The 14,425-nt window shown below is 49.4% G+C and overlaps 1 pseudogene; it reads left to right on the top strand.

The window, feature by feature from the left end:
- Nucleotides 1-14,006, top strand: part of LOC136115646 (dynein axonemal heavy chain 9-like) — a 108,910-nt pseudogene extending 94,904 nt beyond the window's left edge.
- The last annotated feature ends 419 nt before the right edge of the window (nucleotides 14,007-14,425 follow it).

Genomic DNA, 14,425 nt, shown 5'->3' with positions numbered 1-14,425 from the left:
CTTTGTGGCCAATTAACAAAGCTTATATGGATTTATGAGCCACAGCGGGCTCACAGGAAAAGGGCTGTGATGAACAGTAGTGGTAGGTTTTGGTTCTTGGGTCTTATCTTGCTGTTAAAGCTGGTTGTGAGGCAACAAAGAGGAAAGGTACTTTGCCTTGTCCTGACTTTACGTCCTTCCAGAAGGAGTTTCCTGCTGGCAAAGGCAGAGCTTGTGCTGCCAAGAGGAGCTGTGGGCCAAGCGGCTGTGGGGCAGGAGGCTCCCAGCCTGCAGGAAAGGCAGGGGATGAGGGAAGGGATAAGGCTGGAGGAAGGAGAAATGGTGCAGGGCAGAGGGGATGCTGGGCAAGGGAGTAACAGCCCCTTGACCAGGCCCCAGAATAATGCAAAGAGAGACCCCCAGGGGCCCACATACACTGCACAATTTGCTGCAACTCAGAAACTTTTAGCAGCTGGACTGAAATAAAAGCCTGAAAAGCAAAGGACCTGCTGCACAAAAATGCAATGAGTAGGGAAAATATATTCATAAATGCTTTTATTTCTGTTCTGCTTTGTTTTGAGGTTTCTCTATTCAAAAAATGTCTCACTCTGATAAAAGCAGATTTTGAGTTTGAGCCACCTCGACTCTTTTCAATGCTGCTTTCGGGGAAACAGCCCAGGTGGGCCTGTGGTCCTGCCAGGAGAATTTAGATCCATTCACTTTAATTCCTGGTTGCACCACTTGAATACAGATGCCAGTTCCCTGCTGGGCAAAGCTTTGTTTCACTGCTGAAGCAGGGAAGGGTGGTTTTATTAAAACCCAGCTTCAAGCTTGAAAGTGTGCCAGGCTTCTGCTTTTGACCATGGCAATGTTTAACACCACTGCTTGTCTTTATTGCAGAGAAAAAATGTGTTCACTGCCACATTACGTTTTTTTCCATGCCAGGCTTGCTGGCCTGAAGTGCAAGGGCTCAAGGACTGAGGTTGCTGTAACCTCAGCCGGTGCTGTGAGATCTTCCATTCATGGAATCCCAGCCTGGTGGGGGCTGAAGGGCCCTCTGCAGATCCCCAGTCCAAGCCCTGCTCACGCAGGGTCACAGAGCAGATCACACAGGTGGGTCCAGGCGGGTTTCAATGTCTCAGAGAAGGAGACTCCACACCCGCTCTGGGCAGCCTGGGCCAGGCTCTGGCACCTCCCAGCAAACAAGTTTCTGCTCATGTTCAGATGGAGCCTCCTGTGTTTCAGTCTGTGCCTGTTGGAAGTGGATGGAAGAGCCTGAGCTGGGCTGTGCAGCTGGAACCCCATGCCTGCTCCTGGCTGTGTCTTCTCACGTTCTCCTTCCCTGGGCTCTGCAGGTTGTGCTGTGTTTTTCGCCCGTGGGCAGCAAGCTCCGTGTCCGCAGCAGGAGGTTCCCTGCCATCATCAGCTGCACGGCCATAGACTGGTTCCAGGAGTGGCCGCAGGAGGCCCTCGAGTCTGTCAGCCTCCGCTTTCTGCAAGAAACAGAGACCGTGGAGGTGAGCACCTCACCCACTGGCATCTGGGGCTGCCATGGCCGTGCCTGGGTTTGGGTTCCTCTGCGGGGGGTGCTGGTGGCAGCCAGGTGTGACATGTCCCTCTGCTTGGTGCAAGCAGTGCCTCTCGCGATGGGGACAGCACTGCAGGGACAGCACTCACCCAGGACATCTGGGTGACCGTTCAGAGAGGAATTGCTGGTAACTCTCTACTGCTTTAGGATGAGAGAAAATGGCCTCAAGTTGTGCCAGGGAAGGTTCAGATTGGATATTAACTAAGGTTTCTTCCCCAGAGGGCTGTCGGGCATTGGAACAGGCTGCCCAGGGCAGTGATGGAGTCACCATCCTTGTGGAGGGGTTAGACAGAGATTAAGTTCTTAGGGCCATGATTTAATACCAGAGTTAAGTTATCGTTACACTTGATGTTCTCAAGTGTCTCTTCCAACCAAAATGTTTCTATGATGCTAATTAACTTAAGCAAAGCAGGTTTTTCAGAGAGGGGCACAGCCCTCAGCTGAAGCATGGCCGTGGGCACCATGTTGTGTTTGTGCACTGATAGCACTGCCAGACACACCACTGCTTTGCAAGCAAGAGCGGCAGCTTACAAATCGGTGCAGGAAATAACCCAATGCTTATGGTTATTGCAGGGAACATGGGCTTTGCTCTCCACAGGCGTGTCTGAGCGCCTGTAATTCTCAAGGGCAAAATTATGTCAAGTTCTCATTGATGACAACCTGCTGCTAGACTAAAAGAGATTCAGTTATGTTTATTTAGCTTTTCTGGGCAGGATTTTTGTAGAATAAAGTCTACAATGTTTCTTTTTATGTGTGTGCTTTCCCTATTTGTAGAGGAGAAAAGCCCAAATTTATGCTTGAAAGGCTGTTATTTTATAGAGCTTAATGCTAGAAAAATTGCTTGGAATAAGATAAAATATGAGATAAAAAGATATAAAAAGAGGTATACAGTACATGAACAGACAAAGTTATTTTAGAGATAACAAATGAAAAGGGATCAACTTAGATGTTCCAGCCTGGATTTTGCGGCAGCAGAATAAAATGTTAATAAATTCCTTTGTATATGGCACAGATCTGCACTACATATAGTTGTTCAGTTTGAAATATTTTCTCCTTGTCTTCTCATCTTACTTTTAGGATTCAGTGAAAGATTCAATAAGCAAATTCATGGCCTATGTCCACACAAGTGTCAACGAGATTTCGCGATTGTATCTGAGCAATGAGCGACGATATAACTACACCACTCCAAAGTCCTTCCTTGAGCAAATCAAACTCTATCAGAATTTGCTACTGAAGAAGGGCAAGGATTTAAAAGCAAAAATGGAGCGGCTGGAGAATGGCCTGGAGAAGCTCAAGAGCACATCTGCACAGGTAAGCAAACCCTTGGGGTTAAAAGCTGATGGGTTTTCGTGTTTCTCTGTTAGAGGCATCTCCTCATCCTGGTTTGAAGGAGAACTTTACCGGCTGGAACTGTGCAGAGTGTAAAATTTGCACTAGATCCTGGCTCTAGTCTGGTGTGAACTGGTTCTTTGAGGAGCAGGAGTTGTGTCTGTACTGGAAAGGAGAAGGGGAGGGATGTATATTCAGTCCCTGCTGCTGGGGTGGTGCCAGTCCCTGGTGACAGATCACAGGAACTGAAATGAGATAGGGATCCAACTGGCTATGTACATCTTTTAATTATTATCTTTCAGTTGTGACAAAATACCTTATAAAATAGAGGGAGATCAGTGATTTTTGGAGTAGCATCCAGGGGATCTACAATGACTTCAGCAAGAATCCTTTTAAAACATAGCTGATGGTCATTTTTCCTTGCATTATGCTGTCCATCTTTGAGGGAAACTACTGCGTGTCTGAAATGTAGACCAGCCATCCCCAAATCGCCCTGCTAAGGACCAGCACTGGCACTCTTGTGCAGTAAAGACTGGATGTTGTTCTGAGTATTTCACAAACCCCTCTGTAGTGACTCAAACTGCCTTTCAGAGCTTTGCTGTCTACACCAGTTGCTAGCTCCCGTTTTTCTCTCCATTTCATATTCTGTTAACTGTTTCAAATGTTCTCTTACAAGCTTCTGCTGTGGCAAATGGACCTCTCCTGAAGCTGCTCTGAGGAAATGCAGGGGGTTGGTGGGCATGAAGGACTAGCGGGTTCACTCCCTTCTGCCTATGTGCTCTGGGTAATGCTGCTGACACAAACAACGTCTGTCGTGCTCAGAAGGGTATGTGCCTCGCTGGAGGGTGATGTATGGGCTTTATTAGTGCCTCTTGGCTCTGAGAGCCTGCGTCTCACTTGAGCACTTGCTTTCTTCATGGTGCAGGACAGGTCTTTGAGGACACAGAATGGGAGGGGGCATGTTTCATGTCCCCTTTGCAGGTTCTGTCATCTCCTGCGGAAGGATGGGGCTGCGGTTGAACAGCCAGTAGCAGAGAACACCAGTTAGAACCAGTGATGTCAACCAGAGCGACCTCACACCCACCCTACCTATGGGGGGAAATCATTTTGCTGACCTGTGCATTGCTGCTGGTTTTGGTGGTGTCCCAGTGATGGAAAATTTGTGTTAGGTCTATTTTTTATTGCAAGCAACTAATATGAAACCAACCTTTTGAGGGGAAACAAGTCCCTGCAGTGTCGGTCAAACATGGGAACCTTTTGTATTCTTCAGTTGTATCTGCATATAGGTGTTTTGTTGGCAAGGGTTCTCTGACCAGCCACAGAAGAGGTGCTGAGGAGTGGTGGAGGGCTGGGGAGGAGATGGGGAGCCACAGCACCTTGGGGTCTTGTCTATTTTACTGTTGCGAGAAGGATAAAAGGAAGCGATGTTCATATCTGGTTGGAGTAAGGCTGGGTGAGAAACGCCTGTTTGTGAGGTTCCTGAAGATGCAGAGCAGTGAGGAGAAATGTGTCAAATTTGAATCTGAGATTAGCACTGGGGGCCTAAAATTAAACACCTGAAATATCAGATGTGTGCAATAGTCAAAACTGCTGCCGAGTTGAAACAAGGGTGTGGATATTTAGCAGTAGTGAAAATCATACCAGAACGTTCAATCTTGTCTGAACTTTACACTCACCCATGGTTGGTCCTGGTGCTGAGGAGCTGACGAGTCTTATGTCTCAGGTGTGTCATCTCCAAGCTGTGTCGTGGTGCTTGAAAGTGATATGTTGTGGGTTGTTTTGGTTTTGTTTTTTTCTTTAAATTTCAAAGCAAAGGTGGAGGATTTCGATACCTGGGTGTGGCCTTACGTCTGAGGACTAGTGCTCCTGTCACCGGGATTCTCCAGTTTCCTGCTGCTTGGATGCCACGACAAGTTAATTATGAGTTTTATGCATTTCTATAGACCTTCCAGTGTGGCCTCAGCATGAGGGAGCTGTTGTGCAAATAGTTGCGGGGTACATTTTGACTTAACCATTCCAACTTCAAAATAACCTCTTCCCCCTCCTTTGACTTGTTTCCCCTCTCCACCCCTCGTCCCTGCTCTGGACAACTTGATACTGTTGACCAACTTTTCTTCTAAAGAAATGTTTTCCATTTCCTATGTTTCCTCACCATCTTTCCCTGAAGACAGGGACTGTCCTCAGTACCCTGAAAAGCAGGAGCCGGCTTCCAGTTATTAGGACATAGAAGACTTAGGAAGATGCATGGGATGAGTAATTTGTTTTTCCAAGTGATGTTCACCATGAAGAGGTCAGCGCTCTGTTCAGAGCTCATTGCTGAGTCATTTTTTGGATGACCTTGGTTAATATTGCATCACTGGATTCCAGATCCAAGTCTTGCTTGCTCTATCAATTAGTCGCTGACCTTTGTGATGTATTTTGTGTTCTTGAAACAAAGCAGGGAAAATGAGGTAAAATGAGTCTTCTGGGAACCTGCCCTGCAGGTTTTCTGTTCTTTAATAATTCTTCTTGCTCTGTCCTGGTTGAGTGTTCATGGGTAAGAAGACCAACAAGGCCAATATCCTGGTGGGGGTTTGTTACAGCCCACCCAACCAGGATGAAGAGGCAGGTGCAATATTCTGTGGGCAGCTGGGAGAAGTCTCCTGATCGCCAGCCCTTGTTCTTGTGGGGGACTTCAACCCACCAATGTCTGCTGGAAATACCACACACAGAGAGATTAATAGTGTTCTCTCCTCACTCTGGGGTGATGGTCTGCTGTCATTTTTCCTGCCACCTCGGTCTCTCTTTGTACAATTATTCTTGAAGTGTTACCCAAAAGTTTCCGAAGAAGCAGCAAATAGCTCTGTGTGCAAGCTGCCACCCTTTTTGGTGTGAGAGAGGGGAAATCTGAGTACCTGGTTACCGTGACGTTTGTAGAAAGAGGAGAATTTTTCATGCCTTTATTCCTGGCGTTGCTGTGCCAGGGACGGCTCCGCAGGCCACCCATGGGAGCGCATTAAATATTTCAGCTGTGCCTTCCCGAGGCGGCGGTGTGAGCCCGCCCCGCTCAGCGCTGTCTCATCAGGCGTTTTCATGTCTGGGCATCAGGCTGTGTGGGAAGGGAGGAGAAATGGATGTGACAGACTGGTTTTGCTGTGGAAACGAGCCTGACATTAAAGGAAACTTGTTTGATGTGTTGAGGGGGTGCAACTGGAGGAGTGAAGTTCATAAATCTGCATTCCTGGTGCTGCCCCCAGGATACCACTAAAGAGAGTGGATTTAGTTGTTTAGGCGTAGCTCCTGTTTCTCTCTTTCCACTGCACAAACACTATTAAATTGTCCCTGTTCAACTGTGTTTGAGCTGTAGCCTCACTGGGGAAGTGTGATTTGTTTCCTTACACAGGTGAGGGAGGCTGGAGGTCAGCAAACGTCCCCCAGATGTGGCGAGGTCTGTTAGCAGAGGGTCCTCAGCTCCCACTTGGATCATTTCCACTGGGAATTTAACGTGTTGCCCAAGCCAAACTGGGCAGTAACACACACCTTCACAGTAACACACACCTCTGGCCTTCCAAATGTTTCATTCGGGCAAAGCCCCAACTGAATTTCTTGATTTTAAAATCCTGACAGTGTTATAGCAAGTCATTTACCCTTCCGCTATTACATGTGCTTGGCTGAAAGAAGGTTTTGTCAGAACATTTTCTGTTCTCAGGGGCTGTGCTGAGGGCTGAATTTACATCAGCTGTTGAGTGCTGGTGGGTTTTAATCCCTCACTTGTTTTGTTGTGGCCACGTAAACCCCTAAAGCTCCCATTCATGTCTATATCCAGCACATCATTTTTGGGCAGAAGCTCACAAGCCATATCTGCTATCAGTGAAGCCTCCCACTTCAGTTTCCTGCAATCCCCAAAGATGTGGAGCTGAACAAGAAGCTGCTGCTGAGTTTGCTGAATGAAGGGATTACATGCTCCTGAAGGCTGGAGTCATCTGGATTTACAGTTGCGTCTTTGCCCAGGTGAAAACAGCATTGTAGTGCTGGGCAGCAGGAGGTGACAATGACTGAAGCGCACAAAGAGACTTCTAAGAAACCGCCCTCCACTTGAAGCTGATGCCGAATGTCAATAGCTTCAGTTTATATGATTGCAAATCTTGCTCTCTCTTCTGGTATAAAAATGGAATTATCAACAAAAGCAAGTGTCTGACTTCCCTTCTAGTAAGTACTTTTATGTAGGTAAAGATGTATTGAAGGAGCATTAAGTAATCCTTTATGCGCCTGACCTCAGGACAGGGAAAAACTCCATGGTCTGCACAGAGCCTGTGGAAATTAATCGATACGGTGCTTTTAGAAAGAGACTTTCTGTCTTGGAGTGAGAGCCAGTGTGAGCTGCCCCACCATGTGAGCGCTCCAGCCTGTTGCTGAAAGTGCTCCTACCTTACGCGTCTGAGTAGCTGCTTGGTGGAGCTGCTACCACTGCTGTGCCTCGAGGCTGCCAGCTGAATGGGGGATCCCTTCTCAAGCTCATTTGACATCACGAATTGGAACAGAAGTGTGATGGGAGCGGCTGAGGGCCCTGGGGGGTTCAGCTGGAGAACAGGAGCTGAGGGGAGACCTTCTGATCTCTGAACTGCCTGAAAGGAGCTTGGAGCCAGGGGGGTCGGGCTCTGCTCCCCAGGAACAAGCGCCAGGAGCAGAGGAAACGGCCTCAAGTTGCGCCAGGGGAGGTTGAGGTTGGATGTGGGGAACAATTTCTTCCCCAAAGGGCTGTGGGGCATTGGAACAGGCTGCCCAGGGCAGTGCTGGAGTCACCATCCCTGGAGGGCTGGACAGACGTGGAGATGAGGTTCTTATGGATGTGAGTTAGTGCCAGTGTAGGTTAAACAGTTGAACTTGGTGATCTTAAAGGTCTTTTCCAACCAAAATGATTCTATGATTCCACAATGTAAAGTCCCTCAAGCCTTGGGCGTCTGACAAGGGCTGTATGTGTCAGCAGATCACAGTCATGATGTTTGTGGTGTGAAAAATGCCCTTAGTGCCACAAGTCTGTAGGACCTGATGGTTGTAAGGGAACTGATGGGCATCTTCTTCTGCCGTGTGTGTGCGGGGTGCGGGGGGGAGGAGGTGTGTTGCAGGGTGTGCCTGGCAAGCAGGGGGTTCCTGGTGCACAGGACCTCCTCAAAACCTGCACGTGGCAAAATAACACCTGCTCTGTTCTGTAGGTGTCAAGGCTGAGAAGAGAAAGAAAGCGTAGCTGAATTGTAGTGCGTCATCGCCACTGCCAAACACATATGTACAGTGCATGCGTGCCTCTGTTAGAGGGGACGTGATGTGACACCAGATCTCGTGTTCAAAGAGAGGTGACAGCTGGGTGTATTTGGTTTTCTGATGAGAACAGCTTGCTGCAAGTGCCTGGCCTATGGTGAGGCTCCTGATTGCACAAAGGCAATCCCAGGAACAGCTGAAATGAAAGTTTCCACCTGCTTCCCATCAGATCATACTCAAAGCAGCATTTGCATTGCCCTGGCACCTCAGTCCTCTTTCCAGGCAGGGAGCAGGGCTGGGACAACCTCAGCAGCTCCATCTGCTGATGGGGTTTCTCCCCTGCTGGGTTCCTCACCGCTCGCAGGCTGCTCCACTGTGTGCACCACACACACCGACCCTGACCCAAGCAACCATGGGCAAAGGAGAGCAGCAAATCTTGCTAACAGCTAGAATACCACTTTTCTGTGCTACCGTGGCATTGCTTGCTTTGCCCACAGGCCCTCTGTGCTTTTGAGTGCTGCTCAGCCCCTCCGGAGTGTGACCCTGTGCTGCTGTGCAGGGCAGGAACAGGTTGGTGCATGTCTGTGCTCCCACATGTGTTTCTTCCCTCCAGGTGGATGAGCTGAAGGCCAGGCTGGCAGCCCAAGAAGTGGAGCTGAAGCAGAAGAATGAGGATGCTGACAAGCTGATCCGGGTGGTGGGAGTGGAGACGGAGAAAGTGAGCAGGGAAAAGGCGATTGCTGATGAGGAGGAGCAGAAAGTGCCCAGCAGGTTATGACAGACCCAGCACAGAGCACCTGCAAAATCAAAAAAATGCAAAGCCAGATGTGACAGTGAGTTTGAAAACTTAGGAAATCAGGTTTTAGAGACAAAAATGCCCTTTATCTCTTGCAGTGCAATTTGTCTGCGGGCTGTTCCTCAGCACCTGCATCCCCTAAGGAGTGCAGGACGTGGAACTCGGGGGATCTGATGTTTCGACATCCTCATCTCATTTTGGGAGGAGGGAAGGAGGAGATGAAGGCACAGCGACTCCGGGACTGCCTTCCCCTGCCCGTGGGTCTCTGCTTGGCACAAAGCACTTGCAAGAGGAGGCAGAGTTGTCTCTCTGGGCAGCCTGTGCCCGTGTGAGAAGGAGGATGGTGCTTGGCCAGTGCTGCTCAGTCTCCGCACAGGTTACAGAGAGCAGAAAACAGTGACAGTATCAAAAGCAACAAACTTGCCATGCAATTGCCTGCAAGGAATATCCCCCTGGAGATGGTCCAGAGACATCTGAGGATGCCATAGTGGTTCCTGAGGCAGGTGGCACTCGGTGTCAGTGTCCTGTCTGGTTTCCATCCTGGGGATACTCCAGTGTGCAGAAGAAGAATTTAGAGTGATATAAGGTTGTAGCATGGAGGGTGTTGATCTCTTCTCCTGAATAGCAAGCGATAGGATGAGAGGGAATGGCTTCAAGTTGCACGAGGGGAGGTTTAGATTGGATATCAGGAAAAATTTCTGAATGGAAAGGGTTGTCAAGCATTGGAACAGGCTGCCCAGGGCAGTGGTGGAGCCACCATCCCTGGAGGGGTGGAACAGATGCGGAGATGAGGTTCATAGGAACATGGATTAGTGCCAGAGTCAGGTCATGGGTTGAACTTGATGATCTTGAGGGTCTCTTCCAACCAAAATGATTCCATGATTCTGTGATTAAAATGCAACAGATTGATGCCATCAGGGAAAAGGGCAGAGCTCCTTTTACATGGTACTCAAGTTCATCAGCGTGGCGCTCACCATGGGCTTGACTTGTCCTCTTCCCGTGGCGCCAGAAACTCTCACAATAGGGAAGGAAACCAGGCACCCCATGCTGCCCAGGGCTTCCTCCATCTCCTGACCAGGACAGCATCATCCTCCCCTCCACCCAGGGCAGTGGCGTCCCCGTTCCTGTCATGCCGTGAAGTGTTCACTTCCTAGGGAAAGAACAACAGCACCCACTCAGCATCCCATTGCCAGCAAGATGCAGGCTGTGAAAGACAGGCTGCTTTGCCAGAGCCCCCCAAGCAGCACCCCCAGCACACGGGGGCTCCGGAGAGGCCACATCGTCCGTGCTGCTCCCGGCTGAGCTGAGCTGGGTGCTGGGGACACAGGAGGGAATGTCGGGCTGCTCGCCTGTGCTCACGGTTGGCTCCGTGTCATCGAGCATGTTAATTAGAGACGTTTCACACTGGAAATGCACACAGCTCCCAAGGGCCTGTTTCTGCCAGCTCGATGATTCAGAAAAGCTCAAAGCAAACGAAGACACATTTAGGAATAGATTCATGGCAGATACCTTTATCTAAAAAATGAATGCTCAGAAGTACCAGACTCTCGCACCTTGCTGCCACAGATAGAAACTGATAGAAGCAGAACATCAGAGAAAATAGATTAAAAACTATTCAGAACTGATAGAAACAGGAGCTGACTGAAACTCATAGATTTTCCTTAAACCAGTGTTGAAACAGCCCTTATCCTTGTTTTGACAACAGCGTGTCATCTGAGCACAGCTGAGTTACCCGCGCTGGTTTTTCCTATGCTAAAGCTAAATCGCGTGTGCGTGGAGACAAGATTTAAGATGTCAGCAGATCAAATCCTCAGCACTGCTTTATTGTCACAGTTGCAAGGGTGTTAGGAAATAGGTGCTTTCTCCGCAATTCACCTTTTTTTAACTTAGGTTAAGATTCATCCCACTTTCTGTTAGGGACTCACTGAAGCTGCCTGTGTTGACAGTGGAGGAGGTGGATTAGCTGATTTTCTTGTGAGGGGACTGTCTGTTCACCCCAATGACTGCCATCCTGCTAAAGGTGCTTTGTTTAAGTGCCTAAATTTGGGCTGGATGATGGCCCCAGGGGTGCACACAGATAGTTCAACAAGACCTCAGTGCAAGGGTGTCTGGCACAGGGAGTAGTTGAGCACAAAGAGAAGAGCTTCAAGGCAGTTTTAGAGGGGCTGGGGGCAATTTGAAGAGGTTATTATTTGGAAAGTTTTCCTTTTTCCTTATCCTGATCTTCTGAGACGGCAAAAAACCTCCTGCAGCAGGGAAAGGGTGGGAGTGTGGGGAGGAACATGGGGCTGGGCTGGTCCGGGTGCAGGGAACTGAGCACATGTGCTGCAGACATGCACAGCGGTGATTTAGAGGCAAGAATGTTTGGGCTGGAAGAAACCCAATTTATCAGATTGATAGCTTGGGAGCCTGACTCTTAGTTGCAAAGTAGAAAGCAAACCCATTAATTTTTGTCCAACAACCTTGTTTTCCCGTTTTCAGAAGAATCTGACGGAGCTGAGGTCCTTTGGCTCACCACCTTCAGCTGTCAGCAATGTCACCGCAGCCGTGATGGTGCTGATGGCCCCAGGAGGAAAGATTCCCAAGGACAGGAGCTGGAAAGCAGCCAAAGCCGCCATGGCCAGGGTGGATGGCTTCCTGGACTCCTTGATCAAGTTCGACAAGGAGAACATCCATGAGAACTGCCTCAAAGCCCTTCAGCCCTATTTACAGGATCCCAAGTTTAAACCCGAATTTGTGACCACCAAGTCCTTGGCGGCGGCCGGGCTCTGCTCCTGGGTGGTGAACATGGTGCGGTTCCACGCTGTGTTCTGCGAGGTGCAGCCCAAGCGGCAGGCTCTGAGCAGGGCCAACGCCGAGCTGGCGGCTGCCCAGGACAAGCTGGCCAGTATCAAGGCCAAGATTGCTGTAAGTGCTTGCCCTTCGGTGGGAGCAGTGTAAGGGAAAGGGAGCTGGGGGTCCTGGGGACAGCAGGGTGACCATGAGCCAGCACTGGGCCCTTGTGGCCAGGAAGGCCAATGGTACCTGGGGTGGGTTAGAAGGGGGTGGTCAGTAGGTCAGAGAGGTTCTCCTGCCCCTCTGCTCTGCCCTGGGGAGACCACACCTGGAATATTGTGTCCAGTTGTGGCCCCTCCGTTCCAGAAGGACAGGGAACTGCTGGAGAGAGTCCAGCGCAGCCACCAAGATGCTGGAGGGAGTGGAGCATCTCCCGTGTGAGGAAAGGCTGAGGGAGCTGGGGCTCTGGAGCTGGAGAAGAGGAGACTGAGGGGGGACTCATTCCTGGGGATCAATATGGAAAGGGGAAGTGTCAGGAGGATGGAGCCAGGCTCTTCTGGGTGACAACCAGTGATAGGACAAGGGGTAATGGGTGCAAACTGGAACACAGGAGGTTCCACTTAAATACGAGAAGAAACTTCTTCCTGGTGAGGGTGTCAGAGCCTGGCCCAGGCTGCCCAGGGAGGTTGTGGAGTCTCCTTCTCTGCAGACATTCAAACCCGCCTGGACCCCTTCCTGTGGAACCTCAGCTGGGTGTTCCTGCTCCATGGGGGGATTGCACTGGATGAGCTTTCCAGGTCCCTTCAACCCCTGACATTCTGGGATTCCGTGACTTGTCACACTGGTCACTGCCTGGGGAGAAATCCTCCACTTTGGAGCAAACTGCTTCTCTGTGCTCACGTGTGGAGTGGGAATCCAAAGATTTTTTTTTACTGCTGCTCTCTACATTTCATCTGTTCTTCGCCAGCCTTGCTTACACCTTGAAAGAAAGGCTAATTAATAATTCTTATTATTCCCACCTAGTTTTTCAAAACGTATTTTACCTCTACACCTGGGTCCTCAGGACACTCATTGTCTCAAACCAGTGTGTTCCTGGGGGGGAAGAGGAACCGGAGGCTCATTCAGAGCACTCACAGCATGTGCTGGGCTGGCTCCCTGCGCTCGGTCCCCGATGATGGGCGTTTTTTGCAGGATGACGACTGCTGAAGTACGAGGCTAAAAGTTTGTCCCTGCACAGCTCCCTGATGGCAAATCTTGTGCATCATCCTTATTTAGTTTTTTGCTAATTAAAAAAAAAAAAAGAAAAAAGGCAGCGCAGCAGGGACATCTTTACCCAGCCTGGCCTGGGATGTCTCCAGGGATGGTTCATCCACCACCTCTCTGGCCAAGCTGGGCCAGGCTCTCACCACCCTCAGGGCAACAATTTCTTCCTCATGTCCAGCCTGAATCTCCCTCCTTTAGTTTAAACCATCACCCCTTGTCCTATCGCAACAGGCCCTGCTCAAAAGTCTGTCCCCATCTTTCTTATCAACCCCATTGACGTATGAAAAGGCCACACTAAGGTCTCCCCGGAGCTTCTCTTCTCCAGCTGAACCCCCCAGCTCTCTCATCCTGTCCTCCCAGCAGAGCTGTTCCAGCCTCGGATCATTCCTGTGGCTCCTCTGGCCCCGCTCCAGCAGGTCCATGTGTGTCCTGTGCTGAGGACCCAGAGCTGGACCAGCACTGCAGACAGCAAAAAAACCCCACAAAAAACCCAGACAAATAAGTCAATAAAATCAAAATACGTAAAAAATATTGACAAGTAAGTAAAAATATTGACTTATTTTGGAGCATGTGCCCCGAAACCTGCCTTTTCTTAACATGCTGTGGATCTGGCATCCTCCATGAGTGAAGGATCCTGTGTGTCTGTGCCTTCGTACCGACACCACAGTGTGTGCAAAATCCCCTTTAAAAATCAACATGTGTTGTCAGCTGGGCTGACAGTTCTGTGTTGAAATATGCGGCTTTGAGATGTGCACTTAGAGAGGGGCAGCGCTGTTCCTGCAGCCCAGCTCGTGCGAGGACTCATCTGTTCCATCTTCGTTTTAGAAAATATATAGCTCTTTTGATGCCTCCTAGGCTTCTTAAAATGCTTACTACACTTTTTAACTAAAAATATTAAAGAAAAGGCTGCAGATTCCTCCAGTAGCCCCTTCCTGCTGCAGAGGTGGGCACAGCACCTGGAGCAGGGCTGGATTTAGAGCTATTTAGCCTCTAATTCTCCCATCTCAGATGTGAAATACAGCACTGGGAAACATTTTTTTATCCCTTTATGGTTCTTGTTTCTGAAGCTTTTAATGTCTGAGCTTTTTCTCTTCTTTCTTTTTTTGAAGAAGTGGGATTTGGTTAAGGAAGTGGCAATCCCCCCAATCTTTGGGGGGATTACTGGTACCTCACCAGCATGCGCTTGCAAAACTGATTGGTTTAGGTGAGTTTTCCCCTCTGCAGGTGGGTAATGACACACTGCTCGGCGCAGGGCTGGATCTGTAGGGATATCCCTGCTTATCAAACTGTGATATCTTGGATACCTTCATTGACGTGAGGCTGATTCATACCTGCTCACAACAGGGCCCTGAGCTGCTGCATATCTATTTTTAGGAATAAATTAGACTATTTGGATTTTCAAAAATACTTATCACTTTGCCTGGGAAGTAAGGTCACTACAAATCTGGGGAGGGTAGATA

This window comes from Patagioenas fasciata, chromosome 22 (assembly GCF_037038585.1).
Source record: "Patagioenas fasciata isolate bPatFas1 chromosome 22, bPatFas1.hap1, whole genome shotgun sequence".
NCBI classification, from domain to species: domain Eukaryota; kingdom Metazoa; phylum Chordata; class Aves; order Columbiformes; family Columbidae; genus Patagioenas; species Patagioenas fasciata.
Note: the sequence above shows the minus strand (reverse complement) of the source record. Positions and strands in the feature narration are given on the sequence as shown.